Source organism: Oryctolagus cuniculus, chromosome 4 (assembly GCF_051225735.1).
Source record: "Oryctolagus cuniculus isolate XC-2025 breed Fujian yellow rabbit chromosome 4, ASM5122573v1, whole genome shotgun sequence".
Taxonomy (NCBI): domain Eukaryota; kingdom Metazoa; phylum Chordata; class Mammalia; order Lagomorpha; family Leporidae; genus Oryctolagus; species Oryctolagus cuniculus.
The window spans coordinates 160182906-160209145 of record NC_142870.1 but is presented as its reverse complement, the minus strand read 5'-3'; the positions used below and the strand labels follow the sequence as shown (position 1 = coordinate 160209145).

Genomic DNA, 26240 nt, shown 5'->3' with positions numbered 1-26240 from the left:
CTCCCCCCTTTCTCTTCTCTCAAGAAGGTTTTAAAATTTCTATAGAGAAATTTTGCTTATTTTTTATTTTATTTATTTACTTTACATTTTTTATGCCAATATAGGTTTTTCTGGTATTTGTTGCTGGGATGTAGAATTTCAATAGAATTTTGTATATTCTTAAATCCAGTCACTTGATACAACAAAATTCACTTACTGGTATTTCAGTAATTTCTTTGTAGAATATTTTGATGTTCCTTATAATCACTATGCTATAGAAAATACTCAGTTTTCTTTCTTCCTTCTTTAAAACATTTTTTCCTTCTTGCAGTAGACAGAATATCTGGTATTAGTACTGTATAGCGTTGGTTGTAAAGACACCCTGGATTCAGTCCTAGTCTCATGAGGAGCTTTCCATATTCACCATGGAGTAAGATGCTTGCTATAGGGTTTTATCACGCTAGAAAGTTCTCTCTGAATCCCAGTGTGCTGTAAGATGGTTGCTATAGGGTTTTATCACACTAGAACGTTCTCTCTGAATCCCAGTGTGCTGTAAATGGGAGCGGAAGTCCCTCTTGTTGGGCCATTCAGGATCACTCCATCACAGCCATGGAAACACAGTGGGAGAGGTGTGTGAAATGAAAGGACTCATTATTCTCACACATGGGTAGAGCATCAGGGCAGCCAAGAGACAGTGAGATCCACGGACCAGTGACATTGTTGGGGTCAGGATGGAGTATACAGGTGGATATAGGAGGGCTTGTTGGCATATTTGAATATCACTAGCTCAGGGGAGAGCAAGGAGAGCTTGTGGCAGGGACCTTATCAAACTGATATACCTGGTTGCCTTGGCAGGATGCTCACAGCCTGCTGGTGGGGATTAAGACATCAGGAAAACAAAGTTTTACAAATCTACAATATACCTAGTTTACTGACTTTTTTTTTTTTGTAGTGTGAATAGATCTGAGTGAGATAAAATGCTTTTTCTGTATCCATTGAGATGATCTAATCTCAATCTTTTTTCCATCTTTCAATTAATAGGGTACTATACATTGGTTGATTTTGCAATATTAAATCAACCATATATTTCTAGAATAAATCCTTCTTGTTCATAATGTATTATTTTTAAAAAATATCTCAGAACTCAGTTTGTTATCACTTTGTTTAATGTTTTTCATCTAGATTCATAAAGTACATTAGCTTGTAATTTTCTTTTCTAGTATCATCCTTATTTAACTATGAGATTGAAGCTCTGCTGACCTAAAATAGTTTCATAGGAAGAGGTGAGGCATGATTGCTCTTCTGTATTCCAGATGAACTTAATTTTCCTTTAAGTGTTTGATAGATCTCACCAATAAAGCAGCTGAGGTATAGACAATGTTTTGTGAGGAGATTTTTATGTACAAATTCCATTTCTTTCATGGATATAGAGCCATTCATATTTTTCTTATTTTTTCCCTGTTTTGGTAAATATTTTTAGTGAGTTGTCCATTTCATTGACATTTTCAAATATTTCCATAAAATATTCATGTATTATCTTTTTGATGTTTGTAGAATTTATAGTAATTTCATTCTATAATGTAATTTTTTTGCCTTATCTTCTTTTTTCTTGATTAATCTTGCTACAGGCTTGTCAATTTTATTAGCATCTCCCAGTTTTAACCTGACCACTTTTCTCTACTATTCCCCTGTTTTCTGTATTGTTAGTTACTGTTCCCTATTATTTTCTTCGTCCCACTTCTGTTGACTTGAATTTGGTATTCTCTTTATGACTTCTTGACATTGGTAGTTAAATCATTGATTTTCAGACTTTCTCCTTTACCAGTACATACACTTAGGCATAAAATTTTTCCTCCAATCACACCTTTAGCTACATGTCACACAGTATTGTCTAATTTCCACTGTATTTTCTACTTGACCTATGCGTTAATCCCCAGTGTGTTACAGCAGCAGAGAGTTGATGCCATGGCTAAGCTGCCTCTTGGAATGCACACATCGCATATCAGTGCCTGGATTAGAGTCCCCTCTCTCCTTCTGAGCCAACTTGCCTGGGAGACAGCAGGTGATGGCTAAATTTTTGGGTCCCAGTCACTCATGTTGGAGACCCAGATTGAATTCTGGGCTCCTAGCTGTTGCGGGTGTTGGGGGCATGAACCAACAGATGGAAGATCTCGCTCTATTTCTCTATATGTCACTCTGCCTTTCAAATAAGTTTTAAAAATTTTTAAGTGTATTGTTTAATTCCCATTAATTCATGTAATTTTTGGCTATTTTATTATTGATGTCTACTTAATTTCCTTGTGATTGGAGAACATACTCTATATAAATTTTTATCTGTGAAATCTGTTTAAGTTTACTTATTGTGCAGCACATGGAGAATTTTGGTAGATATTAAATTAGCATCCTGTGTGTTCTGTAATTATTAGCCACAATATTCTTTTTTTTTTTTTTTTTTTTTTTTTTTTTTTTTTGACAGGCAGAGTGGACAGTGAGAGAGAGAGAGACAGAGAGAAAGGTCTTCCTTTTGCCGTTGGTTCACCCTCCAATGGCCGCCGCGGCCGGCGCTGATCCGATGGCAGGAGCCAGGAGCCAGGTGCTTTTCCTGGTCTCCCATGGGGTGCAGGGCCCAAGCACCTGGGCCATCCTCCACTGCACTCCCTGGCCACAGCAGAGAGCTGGCCTGGAAGAGGGGCAACCGGGACAGAATCCGGCGGCCCAACCGGGACTAGAACCCGGTGTGCCGATGCCGCTAGGCGGAGGATTAGCCTAGTGAGCCGCGGCGCCGGCCTAGCCACAATATTCTAAATAGGTCAATTAGATTAAATGCATTAATCATGTTGTCCATATCTATATCCTTTCTCCTTTTTAACAGTCTTCCACACTGTGTGTGAATTTGCTTGCTTCGTTTTTTAATTTTAGCAGGCTGGCTTTATGTATCTTGAGAGTTGGTAATAGGTGCATTCAGATTTAGAGTGCTTACATCTTCCTATGTTTGATTATTTCATATTCATGAAATATTTTTTCTTTATAGTAGTATCTTTTGTTTTTAAGTTAACTGTCATAAAAATGTATAATCTATATATTTTAATTCTTTTTTCACCTTGTGTATCCTTATCCAAAGGCATCTCTTTCTAAAAAAAGAAGTATATATTAATTTGAGAGACACCTCACTTTTCACTAGTTCACTCTCCAAATTTCCATGATTGCTGGGGCTGGATCAGCACTGAGGCCAGTAATCAGGAATTCAATCCAGGTCTCCCACATGAGTGGCAAGAACCCAATTACCTGAGCCACCACCCATTGCCTCCAAGTGTTTGCATTAGCAGTGCTGGGAATCAGGAGCTGGAGCCAGGCGTTGAACCCAGGCATTCCCACATGGGATGCAGGTGCCCTCGTCAAGAGCTTCACCACTAAGACAAAAAACTACGCTGTCTGTATCATTTGAATAGCATTTATCTAGGATTTTTATTTTGTTTTCCTTAATTTTTAAAAGTATTTATTTGTTTTATTAATTTGAAAGGAAGACAGGGTAGGGTGCAGACAGAGCCTTTGCATTTGATACAGAAAAGAATTGAATACCCATCCATTTCCTGTGCTAGCAAAAATGACAATGGCAATGACAGTGGACACATAGCATGCTTTTGTGTGCCAGACACTCTTCTCAGCACTTTCAACGCTGTAATAGTAACACACTTGATTTAGTCCTCAACGTAACTCCATGCATTAGGTATTGTTGCTGTCCCCGTTTTCCTGCTGTGGAAGCCCAGGAGCACCTGTGTCCTGCATACCTACACAGGGCGGGGCAGGGCCTTGGTGCTCTTGGAAGGGATGACATCAGATTTGTGAAGATCTCCCACCAGAAGAGTTGCCAGAGTCAAGCACAGGCATGTTATGTTGATCCATTTGTCTTATTTTTTACTTTGGAAAATAGCAATAAGAACACAGAATAAAACTGAAATCACCAATATCCAGCCATCCAGAGATGACCAGTTTTAGCAATTAACTGTATATTCACCTAGCCTTTTGCTATTATAAATGACACCACGTCACTAAACCTTTGCAAATTTGCAAAATGAGGAGATTTCAGAAAAGCTCATGGAAATTTAAGCTAAAATGTTTGAAATCCATGCAAATAAGTATAGCCATGATCATTCTTTATCTAAGACAAGTTTTGCAAAGTAGGAATGCCAAATTAAAGAATGCAAAAAAATTGGAGCATTTTGGTCCACTCACTCACTGTTTATTGACTGTGGTGTGGGGGAGGATGCACAGTAAATGGTTGAATGCCAAAGTGAATGAATGTCAAAATAACCACATAGAAGAAAGGATATTCCAGGGCCAGAGTATTGGCAAGAAAGACCCTAGATAATCTCTGGTGTGATGATTGCACAGTATCTATTTACTTTTTTCTTCGTAAAAGGAGAAAAGAGATTGGAATGTTTTCAATAAATAGCTTTGTTGTGGTAGACAGCATGGAAACACACAGCTTTTATGGTTGGTTGGTCTGTTTGTTTTTCCTGGTAATTACGTTGCTCCAGTTCTAATTGTGCCGACTTCATCCGAGGAGTCATTACCAAGCTTGTTCTTGCTTATAATCTGGACTGACAGCCTCAGTTCTCAGATTCTGCTCTTGCTCCTTCATGGGTAGCACTTTCCTGCCATGGTTTCTTTGTAGATAGCTTCAAGGGTGGCCCTCCAGAGCCGTGAATGCCGCCCTTGTTCACAAGGGTAGGAGGGAGAATAAGCTAATTCTACCTAAGAGAGAAGACAGTTAACTGATGCTGTGTTTCCATTGCTGTTGGAAAAAGAACAGTAAATGACAGCAAAATTGAATAGCTTGATACTTGCACAGTGTGAATTACCCAGCGGAAGAGGTGTGTTGAGAGCGAGAGTGAGGATTTGATCTCTGCCTTTCAGTTTTCAGTCATTGTCAACCACCAAGTACAAAAGTTGGCTCCGCAAACCTTGGCTTCGTCCAGGATACTAGGGAACAAGCCAAGAGATTTTTTTTCCCTTGCTAAGTTGTACAGGATTGGTCTTTGTGGATATGTTTACATGGGTGAATAAAGTCAGAGTGCTTTGGTCATTTTGCTACAGTAGTGTTTTTCAAACTGTGGATTGGCCCTATTAGTGGATAATGAAATCAGTTTAGCAGGTCATTACTAACCTTTTAAAATGAAATTGTGTATAAAATAGAAGAGGGCAGAATTTGATGGTAAGGAAAACTTCCAAGTGCCTCAAATGAGTAGGTTTATTATTTTGTGGAACCTGCACTTTAGTTAGATATACATATCCTCACCTGTACTTGTATATATATATATATGTGTGTGTGTATGTGTGTGTGTGTGTGCATGTATATATGTGTGTATATGTATATATATATATATTGTGTGTATATCTATATTACACACACACACGAAGATGGAAACAAGTTATTTTTGCAGATCATGGTCAAATAATTACTGCCGGGAATTTATTACTTTATACTTTTTTCAATTTTGTGGAAATATTTTGTATATATAAAGTTGTCAAAATGTTATTTGTTTCAAATTAAATAGATCATACTTTGGAGTTTGAGGTAAGCAAGGAAAGTCTTCATGTTGACATGAGTAATAATAATTTTCTTGCTGTTCAACCTCGAGTGGAAAAAATTTGACTGATCTGAATCTGTCTTTGTTATGGTTCTATATTGAAAGCAACTCTGGTTATTATATCTCCCTTCAAATGTCATATTAAAAAATGTCACAAGTAAGAAAATAACCACAGTGACATTCAAATAACAACCCAACTTTGAAAGGTAGATAGCTTATAGTGATACCATATGTCTACTTACCTACGATCCTTTAAAATTATCCTAATGATGAAGTCAATCCTAGTTGACTGAGGTAACAGGCCAATTTTAAAACTTTTATGTGTATTTGATAATAGAATAAGGGCTTATACAAGCAAAAACATTCCACTTAATTCAGCTTAACTCGAATTTATGTTTGAGTTAACAGTAAGTGGACTCATGAACTTGGGTAAGACCTAGCTAGTTCCAGGAAGATTCTCACATGTGGAAAGTATGAATGTAAGTACATATATGCAAACCATATTTGCATGTAATACATTCTACCAAATATATGCATTCATTTCATATTTAAAAACCAAAGAACAGTCAGCAAAGTAAAATAGTGGCTGTAGACAAATATTGACACCACCTGTTGGCAATGGATGCACGAGGTGCTATTTGACAAATATTTGGAGGTTTCATTTGGACTCACAGTCAGAAAAGTTTGCATGTGGTGACTATGGAAAGAGACAGTGGTGACAAGACATGTGCCTGTGGTTACCTTGGAACTTTCCAGATTAGTAAATCTGGATGATAGCTTGGAAACATGAGCTGTTACCCCCGTTTCATAAAAGGAAGGAAAAAAGTAGCAGATTGATGTTACCAAGAGTTAAATCTTTCAGCACCTCTTGTTCTTCTTTTATTTCTGTTCAAGTCCATCTAGATTATTTGATGAGATTTTGTCTCATAAGTGTTTGTGTCTGTTTACTCATTTCTGTTGTTGTTGCCACTGTTTGAGGTTTGGTCCTCATTAAAAGACTTGGAACAGAAGCTTTTTAAATGGCTTCCTTACTCTGGTGCTGAGACACTTTGATGGGGTCAAGGGTTAGGGCTCCCTGTGAAAGCTGTGCACCATCTCTCAGGAAACTGAATGCTTCCCAAACTTCTGCAAATGAGTAAAAGAGGGTTGTGAATCCCTGAAGTCTGCACTTCAGTAATAACTCCTAGTCTAGTTTGTCTCAATGTATGCCTCAATTTCTATCAGATTAATATTCCTAATGCACAGTTTGGATCACGTTACCGTCTGCTCAGAACCACTGAATTTCCTGTTGGCTTTAAAACAAAAATCCAACCTGCTTGGATTAAAAATCCAAAACTCTCCAATTATTGGCCCCATTTCTGCCTTTGTGGTCTCATCACACGCTCTCCACCCTTGCTTCCCCTCCCAAATGCACCATCTTCTAAGCCAAACCAGAATCCTTGCTGTCCCCCCAGTATTTGCTGCACTTTGCCGCCGCCTGAGCTGGGCATCCTTCCCCTCACTGCACTCTAGAGAGCCCTTTTGAACTTTCAAACCCAGTGTTGGTTCTGATTCTCAGTCGTTTCCATGTAGCACTCAGCACTGAGCGTGTCTTCTGTAGCTCGGAAGCTCAGCACCTTACATAGTTCCTTGAATACCATGATGGTGCCGCTGCCTGTTTGCCCTCACATCCTTGCCTTCCCCTTTCCCTGTGTTACTGAGGGGTCACTCCTTGAGGTTTGGAGATCCTGTGGGTTCAGCCACTAGAAAGCCTTGGAGAGAGACTGGAAGACCAAAGACAGGCAGCAGCCAGGGTATTTCTTCTGTCTCTGCCTCAGTCTAACAGCTGTGTCTTCTCTATCCTTGCACTGGCTACCGGAGAGGCCCTTTGTTGCCAGCAGCTTGTGTTGGGTGGTGTTGGTCCCAGATCTCCAAAATCAAAACCTCCATTCTTGTCCAGATATCGTAGGAGTTTCCTGCTGTTGCTGAGTTCCTGGGTGCCTCATTCTCCCCTGTTTGACTTCACATCTTTTCCTCACTTGTATAATCAGTTCCCTGTATGATAATCCTTCTGTTGAGATTCGTAGATCATTTTATACTTGTGTTTGCCTGTATCAACCTTGACTGATGCACCTGGCATTTGGCGGATATCTGCAGACTTCATTACCTACTTTTAAACCATCTTCTTTGTGGGTATCTCTTTTTTGAGTGAAACAGGAGTAAGTCCTGTATAACCATTTTTAGTACCTAATAACATTGCTTGGGGTATCCCGGGTTGGTAACAGATTACCTCAAAACTCAAAGGTTTAATAAGTTCATGAATCTAGGGGTTAACTGGATGCTTGTTGCAATCTTAGCTGGGCTCACTCATTTTTCTGTGGCCAGCTGTGTGGGCAGACAGTGGGCTCTGTCCCTCTTAATAGGGCTCCCTCATAAGTGTGGGACTGGGCTGGTCTAGGCTGATCTAGGTTGGCCTTGGTGGAGACAATTGATATTAGTCAATTGTACTGTGTGTCAGTCACCCTGCAGTCTAGCTAGGGCATGTTCCCATGGCAGTCTCAGAGGAGCCAAGGAAAATACTTCAACATAACAAGAATGTTTCCAAACTTCTATATTTAGCCTACCTGGTAGTATTCCATTGGCCAAAGCACTCCTGTGATTTGGTTCACTCCTGTGAACCAAAGGATACAGGAAAATAGAATCCACCTCTTGGGTGAGCAGAAATGTGAAGTTATATGACAAAAAGGTAGATGCAGGGATGGGAAAAGCCCTGCACTTACTGTTAACAATACAATATAGTGCACTTAAAAGTGGGTTAAGGGGTGCTCAATTGGTGAAGCAGTTAAAATACTGCTTAAGACACCTACATCCACATCGGAGTGCCTAGGGTTCAAGTCCTGGCTCTGCTGCCTATTCCAGTTTCCTGCTAATGCGTACCTTGGAAGGCAGCAGGCGATGGCTGGTGTGGTTGGGTCCCTGCTGCCCATATGGGAGACCTGAATTGAGTTCCTGGCTCCAGGTTTTAGCCTGACCCAGCCCCATTTGTTGATTCCATTTAGAGTATAAACCAAGCAGATGTGAAATCTAGCTCCTCTTCCTCCTTTTCCTCCTCCTTCTCCTCTCCCTCTCTCCTTCTCCCTTTCCTTCCCTCTCTTTTTCTCTCTCTGCCTTTCAATTTAAATAAATAAATAAATCTTTAAAAGTTTTTGTTAAAAATTGTAGAGCTCATGCTAAATGTTTTACCCCAATAAGAAAAGAAAGAAAAACCAAATTGGGGGGGGGGGGGGCGCACATTAACGAAGTTTCCAAAAGCAAAGCCAAGAGAAAGGATTTAGTTCTTTAGAAGATACAAAGTATCACCATATCAATAAGAAAATAACTGTCAACCCAATAGGAAGAAAGCACAAAGAAGAAGGAAGGAGGAAGGAGAGGGAGGAGAATTTATAGAGTAAGAAATACAAATAACTTTAAAACTTATCAAAAGATCCTCAGCTTCCCTCACCCTCAAGAGATAAGTGAATTCAAACTAGGATTCCATGTGTTTCCTATGGAGATAATGGTCAATAACATACCATGTTGCAAAGTCTGGAGAAACAGGACTTTCAGACGTGGAATTTAAACTGAAGCAACCTCTCTATAGTCTAATTTGGAAACATCAATCAAAATGTAAAATGGCCATTCCCATTGAATGGCTAATTTCATGTCTTAAAATTTGTCATAAATTAACTTACATATGTGAGAATTGGCAGTTATGCAAAGGTATGCATTGTAGCCCTACTTGAAATAGCAGAAGGAAAGACTTCACTGACCTTCAATTAGTGTGAGTTTGGATGAATGATAAAATGGGATACTATGTAACTGTCAAAATAAAAATCAAAAGGACTGAGTAAGCTGTTTCCAAAAAGTAGAATATAAGCTATTAATGTAGTACAGTCTTTCCCAGACTGCTAAGATTTGAAGAGGGATAGTAAGATAAATAGGATTAATTTTGGGCATATTAATTGTCTTAAAATTAAATTTAAATCTAACCCATTTGAAACTTTACAATAGAATACACATCATGTATTTGTTAATTTGTCCTGTGCTTTTTCATTTGGACAAAGTTGTTGCCCCAAAAAGAAAAAAAAAAAGCCAAGTAAAGAGCCATTTATAAATAACATATTAGTAAACCAAGTTAAAGGGGCTTATTTATCCTTTAACCTTCAATTTGCATTCATTGGGAGCAGTCATGGAAATAATGCCAACCTCACCTGGGTCAGATGGCTTAGCAAAATGAACTGCTTCATGCCCACAAATAAATGCATCCCAAATATAAATATGAATCAGTTACAAAATAGATTCGTTTGAAACTACAAAATAACCGCACTGCTAATATATTTGTGGCCCAATTAAAAATGTGTAAAGAACACATATTCTGAGCTAAAGTTGTCCCAGGGAGCAATTCTCATTTTTGCTTTGAATCTTGTGTAAACAAAACCCCAGGCAGTCTCCTTGGAGTCAAGCGTAAAGTCACAGCTCCCTGTTTTCTCAAGAAGAGAGGCATTAAAAATGGGTGTGTTTATGCAGAGGGTTTGGGGCTTGACCCTGCTGGAGAGGGTCTGGGCCTTGACCCTGCTGTTTCACATCCCTGTACTACCCCCCCCCTCCACTCCCCACCCCCCACCCCCCCACCCCCAGCCATCACAGGGAATTCACTTTGAATTTGTCCACTGGAAGAAGTCTGACTTGTTCCCAACTGGGGGCATACCGTGAAAAAGATGCCGAGTGTTTGTGTTTTCACACAATTTGGAAGCTACCTCGGTGATGCCATTTTGTTCTCCTCTTAGCAGTTTCTTTAAAACCCTAGCCTGTTCTCAGCCATTCAGAACAAAGCCCATGACCCCAGAGTGCCTGGGTGAGATTCCTGGCTAGCCTCCCCTTCACTGTTGGAGCAAAATGTTTAACTTTTCTCTGCCTCCTCCTTGCTCATCTGGAAGATGGATTTATTAATACTATCTGCCCTAAATGTCAGTGTGAGGATTAAATCAGTTTAAATAGTTAGCACAACCCAGCCCCTAAAGCTTGCCAAATAAAAATTATGTGTAAAAATGTTTATTATCATGTGAGAATTTTTAGGTTGTTTTCCTGGAGTCAAGTTCAAACAATTCTCTTCAAAGTCTGAATCAGAATTATATTCTCAGAAAAATATGGTGACGTCCAATACTGTTTTGGTACAAAAGCACTGTTTATTTTTAGCTACTAATGCCAGATGTAATGGTGTATATTTATTCATAATATTCATAAGGCACTAACAGTTAAAAAACACAAGGTTCTCCCTGGATTTGTTAATGTAGCTTTTGAGAGTGCTTTTGGACTATGGTATGCTTTTTAAATACTTTGCTCTTCAGCCTGCCACAGTCATTTTCTTGTTTAGAAAACAGTGAGAGAGCACTGAAGGGCTTGGAGTTGAAAGTGCAGGACAAGAGCTGTAGAGAGATATTTTGAAGAAAATAGATAAATACAATTCCCAAGTCTTCCCTAATGCTCTGTTTTAAAGGAAGACAATTAATAATGAGCAAATTCCCTTTCAACGCATGAAGTGTCCATTTTACATGGAGCTGTGGTATGCAAGAGCCACCATAAAAACAAGGCCAGGCAGCATCTTCAGAAGCCCAGATAGTGCAGCAGAGAAAATTTGCACGTGCACACATACGCACACCCACACATAACCAACAATCACTTTAATGATATAACAAGCAGTTTTATGGTGCCATAGACGTTGGCTCCTGGGTAAAGAGACAATAACCGAGTGTTTATTTATTCAGCGTGGCAGTTAAAGGAAGGGAGCTGTTAGCAGCATAGTAAGAGCTCTCATATTAAGTCATAAGTACAGAATGAAGGGTGGGCTACATCCCAAACTGGAGGGCCTGCATTGAAGGGCCAGCTCCACTCCCAATTCCAGCTTCCAACTAATGTACACTGTGAGAGGCAGCAGGTAGTAGTAGATCAAGTACTTGGTTCCCTACCACCCACATGGGAGACCTAGATGGAGTTCTGGGCTCCTTGCTTCAGCGCCCAAACTCCAGCTGTTGAGGGCATTTGAGGAGTAGCTACAGATGGAAGATTCTCTCTCTCTCTCTCTTTCTCTTTCTCTCTGCCTTTCAAATAAAGATGAACAGAATTTTTTAGTGGAGAATGAAAGGTACATTTGCAGAGATTCATACCGCTTAGGTTCATTAGCAACACACAAACACTGTTCATTGCCTTGGATACAGATATGTATGTGAATGTAAAAACAAATAAATAAACAAAGTGGCCTGGAAAAATAGAAACAAATCCATGATCTGGGCTTGGGGTGAACTGTTATACCTATGCTCTTTTAAAATTTTTAATGTAATTAAAAATGGTTCCTGGGATAGGTCTTTACATATTTAATTTGAAAAACAGCACAGCAGAAATGACAACGTGTTAACAATGGTCCACCCTGGGTAGTGGAAACCCTGGCGTTGGTTGCACTCAACTCGGTTGTTTTTCTCTGCTTCTGAGTTGCAGGATGACAACACACATTGTAGGACCACAGGGCCCCAGAAAGTAGGTCCTCCCAGCCTCAAGGACAAATTCAGATGTGCCCTCTGTGGTGGAGCAGATGCTGCTCACTGGTGGCAGGGCCCTTCTCTCTTGCTTGTATCTGGGGGACGTGTTCCCAGCTTGCGTGCACCCGTCGCAGTCTAGGGCCTCTGTAGTTCGTGTTCTGGTGCAGATCTGTAAGCAGCTGCCAATGCCCGGATGAGGGACAGCCAGGGCTTCCATAGGTGAAGACCTGTCCCAGGAACCATCTGCTGATGGGAAGCTGGATTGTGTGTAGCACAAAGACCTCACCCATCTGAGATTCATGTGTGCCTTTTAGTAAGCCTGGGAGTCCAGAACTTTTGGATCCTATTCCTGAAAAGCCACAGTAAAGTAGGTCTGTGGGCTCCATGGGAGCTGCCCGGTGCCTGGAATGTGCTGTTACAATTTTCCTGTTCAAGTCCCTCTCCCTGGGACCATCTCCCCTCCAGAATGAGATTTTTATCTAACTCAATCGGCATTTATTCAAAATCAGAGACTAAATCGACTCTGAAAGGAGACCCTATTTAAACAGAAAGAAGAGTAGGTGTCGATTAACCAAATGTTGGAGAATTTAAGCAAGAAAACTAATATTTCTCTTCTTGTGTTTCCTTTCTTCCAGATTGGTGGTTTCCCTCCCATTGGCTGGCCTGCATGGGCGGCGCCGCACCCACGATTGAATGAATAAGAAGGTTAGATGTCAGGCTTGACAACTTTTGCAAACTTCTGATTTTTGCTATTACTTGTTGCTGTTTTAACCTTACGGGAAGTATTTTCTCATTTGTGCCATTGCTGCTGTTGTCCTTTAACATCATTTTTAAACCATGAATGTATTTGGGAAAAATAGAAAATTTTAAACGGGCTAAAAAAGATGTAACAGAGAAAAGGCATGCTACAGACTTACTGGGGGAAGAAAAAAAAAAGTGATCTCAGGATAGTGGGGAAAAGAGGCCGATTTTCCACTGGTCACAGGGGAAAACCCAGCCGGGGGGAGTCACCAGTCTCTCCCATGTGTGTTTCCTTGAGTGCTAAGGCAAGCAAACGTGTGAGCTCACCCCGTGGTGGGAGCAAGTCGGAGATGGCACACACCTGTGCAGCGCAGGGCCGCGTCCTCCCCCTGGGAGACTTGGGGAGGCTCCCCCTGGTCCCAGGGCTGGGCTCCCGGGCAGCCTGTTTGGAAAGCGGGGTTATAATTTGGAACCGAGTCTGTTTACATTATAACAACAACACAGTTTCGGTTTGTCTCTGCATTGGAGGCGGTGTCAGCGCTTTCCTTTCCGTGTTTGTTTTTTTTGCTGGTTTAAAAGCTCACCGTGGAGAAAGCGGCTCTCTGGCGGAAGGCGACGTCCAGGCTTGGCCAGGCTCTGGTGGACTCTGCAGAAATGCTCGCTGGCTGCAGAGTCCGGTCGTTTGAATGCGGTCATTGTGCCTCCCCTTGCCCGTGGCCTCTGGCCTATTGTCTGGGTGCCTCGGTTGGGCCGGTGCTATCTGATTGTGACTGGTACTAATATTACAGCTGTCGGTGCTCGGGCCCTCCCTCGGGGCCCCCAGTCTGGCTGCCTCTGTCTGCAGCCCTCCCTGGAGGGGGTCCCGTCACAGCTCTCATATCAAAAAACGCTGTCATTTATAGAACTTTCAAAGACAAGGGAACTAGGAATCTTTGAAACCAATGGTTCTCCAACTTGGATTTTTTTTTTTTGGCAAATACCCCCTTCTTTTCTCTGATGAAATCTTCCACCAGACCCCCACTTTGTAAAAAAATGGGGAAAGACAGATGTCATGTTTGAAGATGAAAAGGGTGACTTGGAGCTCCACTCTCCCCCTCTTCCTCATCCCACCCAATATGAGAGGCCTCTGAGGGTCCCCTGCCACACCAGGAGAACTTGGACACCCCTGTACACCTGCAGCAGCCTTCCAGGGCTGTCTCCTCAACTTACTGATACCAGAAATTAAGGGGAGATTGCAACAGATGCTCAGTACATGAAGCAGTAGACAGAAAAGGGTGCACACACATTGCATCAGTTGGTTTTTGTATAGCTCTGGAAAAGACAGTAGGAATCTGTGGTGATAGGAATCAAGCAGTGACTGCCCCAGGGAGAAGAGAAGATTGCCTGGCAAGAGGTATGAGGGGGCTTGATGGAGTGATTGAAATGATGTCTATCTTTACAGAAGTATGGACTACATGGCATTTGTCAAAACTCCTCTGTGCATTTCACTCTCTGTAAATTACCCTTCTGTTAAAAAAAGAGAGGGGGGAAATAAAGCAAAAAACAAATCAGGCATTTGATGAGTGAAAATACTGTAGCCCAATATTTGAACTCAGTCAACACCTTTAGAGCAATGTGGGCTGTTTATGGAGTCTAAGACCATTGTGAGAAGTTTCTGAAAGCTGGAGACCATGTGGTTTTTCCAATACTTTCTTTGTTCAATGACCCACAAAATCAGGGGGAGAAATTCTCAGAGAACTCCAGACAATGGAACTACTTTGGAGTCCCGAGGGAGGTATGACACCTGGGAGTCCTGGGTCATAGTCTCTAGTACAATACTTGATTCCACTGACCCCGGAGGCCAGAATCATTGCCCTTCGCACTTGGGGCCAGGTAGAGTGCCAGGAGCCCAAGAGAGCCATCCATTTCCAAGTGCGGGTCCTCTGAGCATTACAGACCCCGAGAAACCCCTTAGAAGCCACTTTGGAAAAAGTAATCTAAGTCACCTACCCAAGATGTGGATTGACCATGACTTTTCACTGATTGGCTGTTGGGCCTCTTCCTTTATTTTTATTATTTTTTCTTTTTTTAAAGATTTATTTATTTATTTGAAAGGTAGAGTTAAAAAGAAAGATACACACATGTACACACACACACACACACACACACACACTGGCTAGTTCACCTCCTGAACGACCCCAATGGCTGGGGCTGAGCCAGGCAGAAGCCAGAGCCAGGATCTCCCCCTGCATCTCCCACATGGGTGCAGGGGCCCGAGCACTTGGGCCATCTCCCAAAGCTTTCCCAGGCCCACTAGCAGGGAGCTGGATGAGAAGTGGAACAGCTGGGACTCCAGCCAGCACCCATGTAGGATGCTAATGCTATAGCTGGAGGCATAACCTGCTATGCCACAGTGCCAACACCCCCCCTGTTTTTTAAATAAATATTTATCTATTTGAAAAGCAAAATGACAGAGAGAGAGATTTTATTTGCTACTTCACTTCCCAAATGGCCACAACTAATGGATCTGGGTTAGACTAAAGCCAGGGTCCAAGAATTCCATCCAAGTCTCTACTGGGCTTTTGATCAGATTCTATGTACATAGAGAGGTCCACAAGTGAAAACGTGCAGCCAATTCACTAGATATCACGCTGGTGTCTGTTCTTTTTCTTGAGCGACAAGATAGCATGCATGATACTGCTCCAGGAAGCACCCTGGGCTTTCACATGCTAAGCTGTGCAGACAGACCCTGGCCCAGACCTAGCACATCCAGGCCTGTGCAACAGAACCTCATCGACTCAGTCTCAGACCAAGCATTATGGGAAACCCTGACTTCAACAACCCACCAAAAGAAAGTTCTCTCCTGTGCCCATTTTGAGAATTTTGACCCAATCAGCAATATTTTTGAAACAGAGGAAAATTCAAAACAAGCTGGGAGCCCCATGGCAGTACTGGGCTCTAAGTGGTCACTGTCAACTCTTTGTCTGGTGTGGTGTTGGTCGTTATCTAGAGAATCAGGTTGCTTTGGGGAGAACCCTTCCTGAAGGGACCCAAAATGCTATTTAAGTTGGTGTTGTGTATTGTTCAGTACTTTGTGTTTCACAGATCTAAACCTTACTTTCTTTATGCTTTACTTCAATGTATACTATTAATACTTGGCAGATTCTTCATAACTTTTTAAGCTTTTCTCCTACTTATCTGAATAATTTTTACAATGGCCTGGAAAATGCACGGTTCCTCCTCAACTACCTTTGTATGGTAGAACCTGTGATTGAGGTTGAAAGACAGCCCTCCGATGACACTTGGAGAACAAGGGACTTTTTGCTTTTAGCAGGTGTCAAGAATTACCAAATGGCAACCTTGGGCCTGTATCCCTCCCATAAGGCATTTTGACCCTCTACAAAGCACTTTTTTTTTCCTTGAAATACTTTGAAGCAACCCTATTTAAATTTTCCTATGTGTGTGTTTCGGAAGCCAGGCGGTACACGGAAGCCTCTTATTTGGGTTGAAATACAGCTCAGGACGGGGACCAGGACAGATGAGACCTGGGGGTGAGCTCTGCCTTTGGAAGCCTGTTGAGAAAACTGGGGCTGGAAAGAGCAAGGACACTGTTCTTGAGAAGGAAATGATGGCAGTGTGGGAAATGGCAAGGAAAGGTCTTGTGCAGCCAGAGCAGGAAGGATCTCGAGGGACCCAAGGGCTCCAGCCTTTCAAACTGTATTACCTTCCTCCAGGAAGGACCCACTGTCTGCTACTTGAGTGATTTCCCAACGAAGGACCAAAACCCATTATACGCACAACAGGGCTCCACGTGAACACAAATTTAGTTCACTAATGAAGCTATGGTAAAACTGAATCATCTGTTTAAAAAAAACATTTTAAATAACCAGGACATTTTTTAACCCACACACATCGTGCTTTGCCTGCACATGACGCAAATTTCCTAATCAAACCAAATTTAATTTAGCAAAAGATTTTTCTCCATCCAGTTTGGTTTAATGTGCATCAGAGCAGAAATGAAATTACATAATGTATGAGTTTGAGCAGAATTTGCTTTTTTGCAATTCCATTTGAAAGGGCTTGTTTCAAGGCATGAAGAGTCAATTTAGCCAGATGGAAAATACCAAGGCAGAAATTGTATGTCTTGTCTGTGCCTGTGACTTTGGGCAAGTGGTCCTCTTGGAGCCAATGTTCTTGAGTTTGTTTTCTTTCTCTCTCTCTCTTTCTCTCTCCATACACATACTCCTCTCTCTCTCTCTCTCTCTCTCTCTCTCTCTGTTGTGTGGGTAGTGCAACACATGTATAGTCAGATTTCAGTTACTCATGAGAATGGAAAAAGGGTAAATGTTAATAACTGAAGTGTACTTTGGTGACATTTTTCCTCATGGACTTCTTTTTTTTTTTTTAAGCAGCAAAATGAATGTATCCAACAAACAAGCTGCCTGTAAGGTTGTTAACCAAGGAGAAAATATCCTGGTTTGAGTTGTCTCCTTTCATTACGTCAACTCTTTTCTCTATTCATGCTATTGGGCTAGTAGCAACCAAAAAGCAGGCTGAAAGAAAAGTAACACGTAGTATCGTGTGTGTAGTATTTTTCATGCTCAGTTTTCAGACAAGGAAACTGAGGCTGACAGAGTTGGAAGCAGAGCCTGAGGAGTTACCAAAGCTGAGCTGAAGGGCTCAGCCTTAGCTCAGATCTTGCTATCTGCAAGCCCCAGTTCACAGGAGAGAGCCAATCGGTCCAAACAAACATGGCACAAAACATTGGCTTAACTGGAGAAACAGCCAAATTTGTGAAGAAATTAAATTACTATTTGGGACCTGCCCATAGTAACAATGACAGAAGTGACTTAAACATCCAAAGTTTATTTTTCTCTCGAGAGCAGGTGGGCATGGCTCTTTGATCATCAGGGATATAGGGAACGTCTTTCTTTCTGAGTTGTTATTCTTAGTATATGACTTTATTTTCAAGATTTCCTCCTGGTTCATGGCAGCTGCTGCAGCTCTAGCTCTCACATATAAATTTAAGACAACAGGAAAGACGGGGGAAGGGATGTTAAAAGGCACCCACTGCCAGATACGCTTTTTCCTTTTTAAGGGACCTTACCAGCATTCCCAGTCAAAACCGTCTACCTACAACCTCATCTAGCAACACCTAGTTGCAAAGAAAGCTGGACAGTTTCACTTGGTGCCTTGCCACCAAAATGAAAGTGGGATTTGGTTGTGAAGGAATATTCTGGAGGCACCTAGCAGACCTGGTCACAAGTACGTGATCACTGGAGGCTCTTGAGTTACGGAGGGAAATGATCAGGACAGTGCTTTTAGGGGCTCACCCTGCAGCCAAGCGTGCAATGGATAAAACAGGAAGCAGTAAAAGGTAGCTGTGAGGGTGCCAGTTTGTGGTGAACAAAGTTTTATATTAGTGAGGTGATATCAAAGGACAGAAGATAATAGATATATGTGATAGAATTTGGGAAGGATGAAGTGACCAATTATTAATTAGCCACATAATTCAGACACACACACACATACACATATGTGCACACACATGTGTGTGGTTGTGTGTATAAAGGTGAACACATTTCATGTGTTTGTGTGTATTCATGTACCTATGCACAATGTGTACATGGCAACTTCAGAAAGGCATAGACGTTTGCATTTCTAGGAAAAACCATCTGGATAAACAAAAAACTACATTATGTTTTTCTATACAGAAAATTGACTTAGGATTTACTGGAGCAGTGTATCAGCAATACATAAATAATACTAAATAAGTATAGGCAGACATACAACAAAAACCACAACGTAGAACTTTCCTAGGGCTCCCTAACACCAGTAGCAGTGATTTTTCAAACTTGAGCATCACTAAAAATCACTTGGATAAAGAAAGGGAAGCTAAAAAGGGGGGCTATGTTATAGGCATTTAAAGGGAATGAGAGGAAGAGGAATTGTAAAGATAACTAAGAAACCTTCATAAGAAACTAGAGGCACGAATTTGGTGCAGTGTTTAAGCCACAGCTTGAGATACCCACATCCCATATCAAAGTGGCTGAGTTCAAGTCCTGTCTCCGCTCCTGATTCCAGCTTCCTGCCAATGCACACACTGGGAAGCAACCATTGATGGCTCAAGTACTTGGTCCCTGCCACCCATGTGGGTTACCCAGATTGAGTTTCTGGCTTCCAGCATCAGCCTGGCCCCATCCTAATGGTTGCAGGCATTTGGGAAGTGAACCAGCAAATGGAAGTGCTCTCTTGCTCTCTCGCTCTCTCTCTCCTTTTCAAGTAAAGAATAAATAAAATTTTTAAATTAGAAAACCAGAAAATGCCTATATATTTGCATAGCAAAAATATAAAGATACACATGAGCAAAACACACACCAACTGTAGATTAGAGGTTAGCATGGGTGAGAAAAGGGCGAGAGGAAGGAGATAGGCCATTGGTGATGTGTTGCTTTATGTCTCATGGGAAAATGAAGACAGTACAGTAAATCTGAATGGTGGGTGCTAATAACACTTTATATACTTTTTGGGAAATGTGTCAAAATTTAAAATTGTTTTCAAAATTAAGCAAATGTTCCCTTACCAGAAAAGTAATTGAATGAAATATTTACTTTTGGTTCTAAGCAGCTGGAGCTAGTGTTAAGCATGCAACGGAATCACCTTGAGGGCTTGTTGAAAGAGGTTACTGTGTCCCACCCCTGGAGTTTCATACTCAGTGGATCTGGGCGGGGCCCAAGCATCTGTATTTTAACCAGTTCCCCAGTAATGCTCAAGCTGCTGGCCCAGGGACCACGCTTTGAGAAACACTGGCCTCAGAGAATTTTTCTAGGAAACTGGAGTTGATGGACTGCTCAGTTTCATTCTTTAAACAAATGCTTACTGTGTAAAGGCAGGAGTGCTTCAAACAGTGCAGGTAGTTCAAAGGTAAGCTTATTTTTGTACAAATTTTTTGAAATCCATTTATCATTTTCCAAAATATGGATTTTCCATGAACTTCTTGAAGGCCCCCTGTACCTGTATATTGCAGCACTTGAGCTGGGCCAAGCATTCCACAAAGAGACCTAAAAATGGTTTCTCCCCAGTACAAAGGAAGTAGAATGGCCCAGTATAATTATGCAAGTTGGACACTGTGTGTATGGCACCCACTTTAACACTGCAGTGCAGCCAAATGCAGTAATCCCGGGAGCCGAAGAAGCAAGCCAATGTTTGCCAACACTGTAAGACATACTGCTATTAACATGCACAATGTTCTTTCAGAAATAAACAGGACCTCCAAACCCATGAATCAGGGTTAGAGAATCAGACGAAGCTTAAAGGATGGGATTCCTCTGTAGAATCCGGAAAGCTGAAGAGAAGTTACTAAGGGACCAGTGAACGTGGCAGGAGGCAGGCAGAGGAAGTAGCATGTGCAAAACACAGAGACATGATATGTAATCCATAGTAAGACTACTGTGGGTGGATAAGGAATTCAGGTTGGCAGGACAAAAGAGCTGACCATCAGGGGCTACATCAGGAAAGTTTCCAAGGTATTTTGATTTTAATCTGACGGCAGTGGGGAGCTCTTTAAAACATTTGAAGGAAGTAATGATTGGATCCAGTTTTGTATTATAGAACAAATCCTATGGCAAGAATGTAACAGATGGCTTGGAGGTAAGATTGGCCACAGTGAGCCAGGTAATGAGCTACTCATTAGTCTAGGTGCAAAATGCTGAGGGTTGAAGTAAGGTGGTTCCAGTGTGAATGGATTCAATGAGATGCATCCAAGATGTTACAAAAGCAGAACTGGCAAAACACCAGGGCCAATAGAAGGCAGGAAATGAGAGAGAAGCTATTAAAGATGACTCATAGGTTTGTGTCTTAAGCAATTGGTGTATGTTGGTGCTGTTTGCTGAACGAGACAAGAGGAGAAGATTTGAGGGCTGCAGTAGGGGCTACAGAAAGTGAGTTTGGGTTTGGATCCACGGAGTTTGGGGTATTTATGGAGCAGGCTTGTAGCGGAACCATGTGTTCAAAGACATGTCCTGAGCTGGAGATTTCACCTTCGACAATATTCAGGTATTAATTGTTTATGTGTTATTATAGATAATCATGCAGGAAATACAAGGGTACTTCAGATGTTTGCAGAAAAATGGAATTAAAGGATAAGTTTGTTGGAGCCGGTGTTTTGCATAGTGGTTACAATATTGCATGGAGGTCCACATCTCATATCAAAGTGCCTCGGTTCCAGTCCCAGCTCTGCTCCTCACTCCAGCTTCTTTCTTATGTGCACCCTGGGAGTCCAGAGGGGAAGTTCAAGTTACTGGTTCCCGAGAGACCCGAATGGAGCTCCTGGCCCCCGGCTTCAGCCTGGCCCATCCCTGGGTGTTGCAGGCCTTTGGGGACTGAACCAGCAATGGAGATCTTTCTCTAAGTCTGTCTCTGTTTCTCTCTGTATGTCTCTCTGTTTTTCAATTAAATAAATAAATAAATTTAAAAGATAAGTTTATTTTGATGGAAAAATAATTTGAAATCTGTGCATACTTGTTTCCTAAAATACCTTTTTATGATTTAAAAAAAAAACCTTCACATGCAAAAATAAATTCTTTGAACCAAAATAAACTTATCATTTGATTACATTTTCCACAAAATTTGTCTTAGTTTCTGATTCCAAAAGGAATATTTTAAAAATAAAACCTATGGGGAAATTTAGCCAAATTAATTGTTTTACAAAAGGATGTGTCGTTTCACTGTTTCCTTAACAATTTGGAAAATGTCTGTCTCACCACCATCTCACCAACATCACCTAATCTTATAAATTGGATATCCTGATAGGATACTTGCCTCATTAATTGTACAATTTGACTTCTTTCACTTTCTGTTGGCTTTTCTCCAGGGGTCGTCTGTTCATGTTGTGGGCCCATTCTCCATAGAATATTGGATTTTTAAAAAACTGATTTTCAAGACTCTTTTATTCCCTATTTAGGATATTGCCTCTTTGCCCATCTTGTGAACTGCCAATGTTTTTCCATTTTTCATTTGCCTTTGCTATAGCAGTGGATGGTTCTCTCCTGGAATACTCTCAGGCTTCTCTGAAATATCTCACTCCTCTGGCAAGTCTTGATTCAAATTTCATGCTTGTATTAAAGTCCACCTTGACACCCTACTTAATACTTTGACTTCCCAGTATTCTCAGCTGTCAGTAGTCTTAAACCCCTTTCTTTGTTCTACCTTTCTTTTTCCCAATGCACTTTTTGCTTTCCCCATATGATGTATTTCTTTCATTTCCAGTCTTTATCCACTAAAATGTAAGCTCCTTGGTAGCAAGACACAGGAAACTCCTGTTTTCTGGGTGCCTGAGCACCCAGAATAATGCCTGGGTACGTTTCTGTTAAATAAATACTGACTGCTTTTATAGTTTTATCTATTGTCCTAGACTTTCAAAATTTAATCAGTATTTCCTTTATTATTTCTTCCATTGTGTCCTTATAAATATTTTCCCAGTTGGAAGATCAATTAAATAGTCAGCTGCATTTTCTTGTTTCTTTTTTTTAAGCTTTCTTAAAATTAAAATAATTACTCTCAGGGGCCAGTGTCATGATGCAGTGGATTAAGCCACCACCTGCAACGCTGGCATCCCATAAAGAGCACCAGCTCAAGTCCTGGCTTTTCCGCTTCTGATCCAGCTAACAAACCTGGGAAAGCAGTAGAAGACAGCCCAAGTACTTGGGCTCCTGCCACTCAGGTGGAAGACCCAGATGGAGCTCCAGGCTCCTGGCTTCAGCCTAGCCCAGCCCAGGTCACTGTAGCCATTTGGGGAGTGAACCATCATACAGAAGTGCGCTCTCTCTCTCTCTCTCTCTGCCTTTCAAACAAATAGAAATAAGTGTTAAAAATAAAATAATTACTCTTTAAATCATATAGCCTATATTTTAAGTATATAGTGTGAGATGATAATATTGAACCAGGTATTTTCTGCAAGTTATCAACTTTTAATTATTTAAAGTACTCCATTGTTTGTCATTAGTTTATAAGGTAACCTTTGAAAATCCTGTATTAAATTCCTATAAGAGGTCTGATTAGAGCTGTGAGTGTGTGCCATTGTCTACTGAAGAGTGTTTTCAACCCTTTTATTTCAGCATCCCTACAGCAAGTCTGTGGTTGAGTTAGAAGCAAAGTTCAAATTTCTTAATCCCTAATTCCCATTAGAAATGGGAAAATGAGCAGAGGTCCCTATGCATTTACTTGGATGAACAAAACATTTCATCAAAAACATTCATCTTGTTAGCAAAATGATCTAATTACCTAGTTTATTTTAAACACAAGTTTTTGCAATTGTTGACTCCTGTGTTGTGTCAATTCCTTTCCTAAACCTCCTTAAGGGAAAACCTTTGAGACACCACATTAATGATTAGACAACTTTTTCTTGAAATGTGAGGAGACTGTACTGAGGCCCAGCAGTGTCTCGTTTGGGGTTGTGCTTCCTGTTAGTAGCATATGGTACAGCTAGTTGCTGCCTCCCTTTGGGAAAATGTGTTGTCAAGTGAATCTATAAGTTTTTTCTATGTGAAACCCCACACTATGCCAATGAGAGATGCAAAAAGGACAGCCAGTTATACTTCCAGGAAGAACCTTTACTTTCTTCACAGAGTCAAGAAACATGTACACAAAAAGGCCAACAGAATTCTAGTTATTTGTTGTTATCTGTGTTTTTGACAAATCCAAATGAATGGAACAGATATTATATATTCAAGATGCCAAGAAGAGGAAGAGGTACTGGTGGATGGTGGTGATGTATGTAACCTTTATTGAAGGGAATAGAATCTGTATCATGCCTAGAAGAATAAGCGGAATTTAACTTCTACAGCAGAGGGAAAAGGGAGAGGCAGGGTTATCCATGTAAAATCCCATTTCCAACTTTATGCTGATACTTTGTTTCCATATTGTCATTGCTGGTATCGTAGGCAGTTGTGGGGAGCAACTCGGACTAGACTAAGTTACTGGAATTAAGACTTATTCTATGCATCTGCTCTCCCACAATATGGTGCTGGGAGAGGAGTAAACAGCTTCTACACAGCTGCCTCTCACCAACTTGACAAGCTGCAGGAGCTGCTCCTGATTGGAGGAGAGCAGCGTGCTCGGCGTGTGGGTAGCAGAGTTGGGATTGGTGGAAGAGGACTATAAAGGAGGAGAGAGACAACATGCACCAGGAACACCTGAGGAACATCTGAAGGAACACCTGAGCAGCCCCCGAGAGAGCCGACCGGCTGTGTGCCACTCCCCCGCGGAAGTGGGGAAAGTGGCAGGGGGGCCCGCCCCTCCACGGAGGGGGTCCTGTGCAGGGTCCTGTGTCGTTCCTCCACGAAGAGGGGGAGCGACAGGCAGTGGATGATTTCATTTCTGGACCATTGTTTTATTATCTTGAATAGATGTCTGAAAGGTTTTTTTTCTTTATTTTAGATATTTGACACACTGACAAGGTTTTAAAGTCAAAATTAATCAATGAGGAAAATCTAGTAAGGATGGTTATATTTAGACTGATCATCAAAAGATAACAAGTGTGCTCCCTGCTCTTTGCAAACCATTTGCAATTCAAAATCACTTTCTTTCAGTACTGTTTGTCTTCCTTTGAGAGAAAGCCTTTAAATGTGGCAGGTATTGTGCCAGGCACTAGAGATCAATGTTGACAGAGACAGAGACTGCTCTGGTGGGCTCCCTCTCTCACAGGATCTAGAGACCACCGTTTGGTAATGAGTTTAACCTTTTCTTCCAGCAAATCTTATGCGAAAATGATTCATAAAGAACAAATTCCATCTGATAGACTACACATTTGGCTGATTCTATTGCTTCTTAATATTATCTGTCCAAGGATGAAAGGCAGAGAGCAAGAAGCCCAAAGTAGTTTAATCCACAATCTGAAGAGACAGACCCTGATGACCCAAGAGCCTGCCTAAAACTATCCATTTTATTCTTCTTATCTAGCTGTTCCCATTTAATCAAAATACTATCACACATCCTCTACACTTCCCACTTCCCATTAAATAATATAAAATGAATTTTGCATTGAGGAAACCTTGCACTGGAATATGCTCACTGTATACAAGAGCATTTGCCTATTTAGTTTCCTAACAATCAAGAATAAGAAATTGGGGCCAGCGTACTAGGCTAAGCCTCTACCTGCTATGCTGGCATCCCATGTGGGCCCTGATTCGCATCCCAGCTGCTCCTTTTCTGATCCAGCTCTCTGTTTATGGCCTGGGAAAGCAGTGGAGGATGGCCCAAGTGCTTGGGCCCCAGCATCCACATGGGAGAACTGGAAGAAGCTCCTGGCCCCTGGCTTCGGCCTGATCTTGGTCTGGCCATTGCAGGCATTTGGGGAGGGAACCAGAGGATGGAAGACCTCTCTCTCTGCCTCTCTTTCTCTCTGTGTGTAGCTCCAATTCTCAAATATATAAATAAAATCTTTAAAAAAAAAAGCATAAGAAGTAGACAGGCCACTGTATCCCATTAGCAAACAACAGATTGCATGGACATCAAGTTTTCTAGTTTAAGTGTGGTCCATGGACGATGGCCATTTTACTAAATGACATGACTCATATTTTTATTTAATAGCTTGTTAATGAAAACCAACTGTTTTCCCCACTAAATTGAAAGAGAGCAGAAATAGAAGGTTAAGAAAGGAGTGTGTATGCAGCTTTCTGTAAGTGTGTTATTTTTCACCATTTAAAAAGCAGCTAGCACAGAAGTAACTGTAGCACAACAAAATTGTATCTAGTAACAACTGGCAACAGAAGTTCTTCCTCTAAGGAAGGGATTGACACTGTTTGGAAACAAATGCCTTGACCAGCAGGCTTGGAGCAGGATCAGAGGATCTGGGTGATGGTGGATTTGTTTCGTAGGAGACAAGGGGAGGTTTGGGCCATCTCTAGCGAGAAGGAGGAAGAGAGAGAGATGGATTGGATGGATGAATGAACAATACTGTGCACTACAGCAGGGAGAAGACAGAGACTAACAAAGCAAGTCCTCTCTAGGAACCTTCAGATCCACAGTGGAGAAACTCTGATGTGTGACAGCGGTGGATCTGCTGTAGGCAGGACAGCTATTGCTCAGGTCAACGTGAGGTAAAACTGAGGCAGGGCCAGTGTACACAGGCTGGAGGAATTTAAAACTATTTTTCAGAATGGGGGTAGAGCCAGGGTAGATGGAAGCTTGGAGAGAGGAGGCTTTCATCAACAGATGTAGCATATGATGGTGCCTTGGACCTGTGCTGCATGAGGTATTTTTGTTTGTTTGTTTGTTTGTTTTTAACAGGCAGAGTAAGACAGATAGAGACAGAGAGAAAAGTCTTCCTTTTCCGTTGGTTCACCCCCCAAATGGCTGCTGTGGCTGGCACACTGCGCCGATCCGAAGCCAGGAGCCAGGT

The 26240-nt window shown here is 41.5% G+C and overlaps 1 protein-coding gene across 13 annotated transcripts in view; it reads left to right on the top strand.

Annotated features, from left to right (window-relative positions):
• Positions 1 to 26240, top strand: part of THRB (thyroid hormone receptor beta) — a 402102-nt gene that overhangs the window by 163779 nt on the left and 212083 nt on the right. For all 13 annotated transcript variants that reach the window (XM_070072867.2, XM_070072864.2, XM_070072869.2 and 10 more), the window contains one exon: positions 12757 to 12826. The gene's annotated coding sequence lies outside the window, so the exon portion shown is untranslated. The remainder of the gene's footprint in view (positions 1 to 12756; positions 12827 to 26240) is intronic.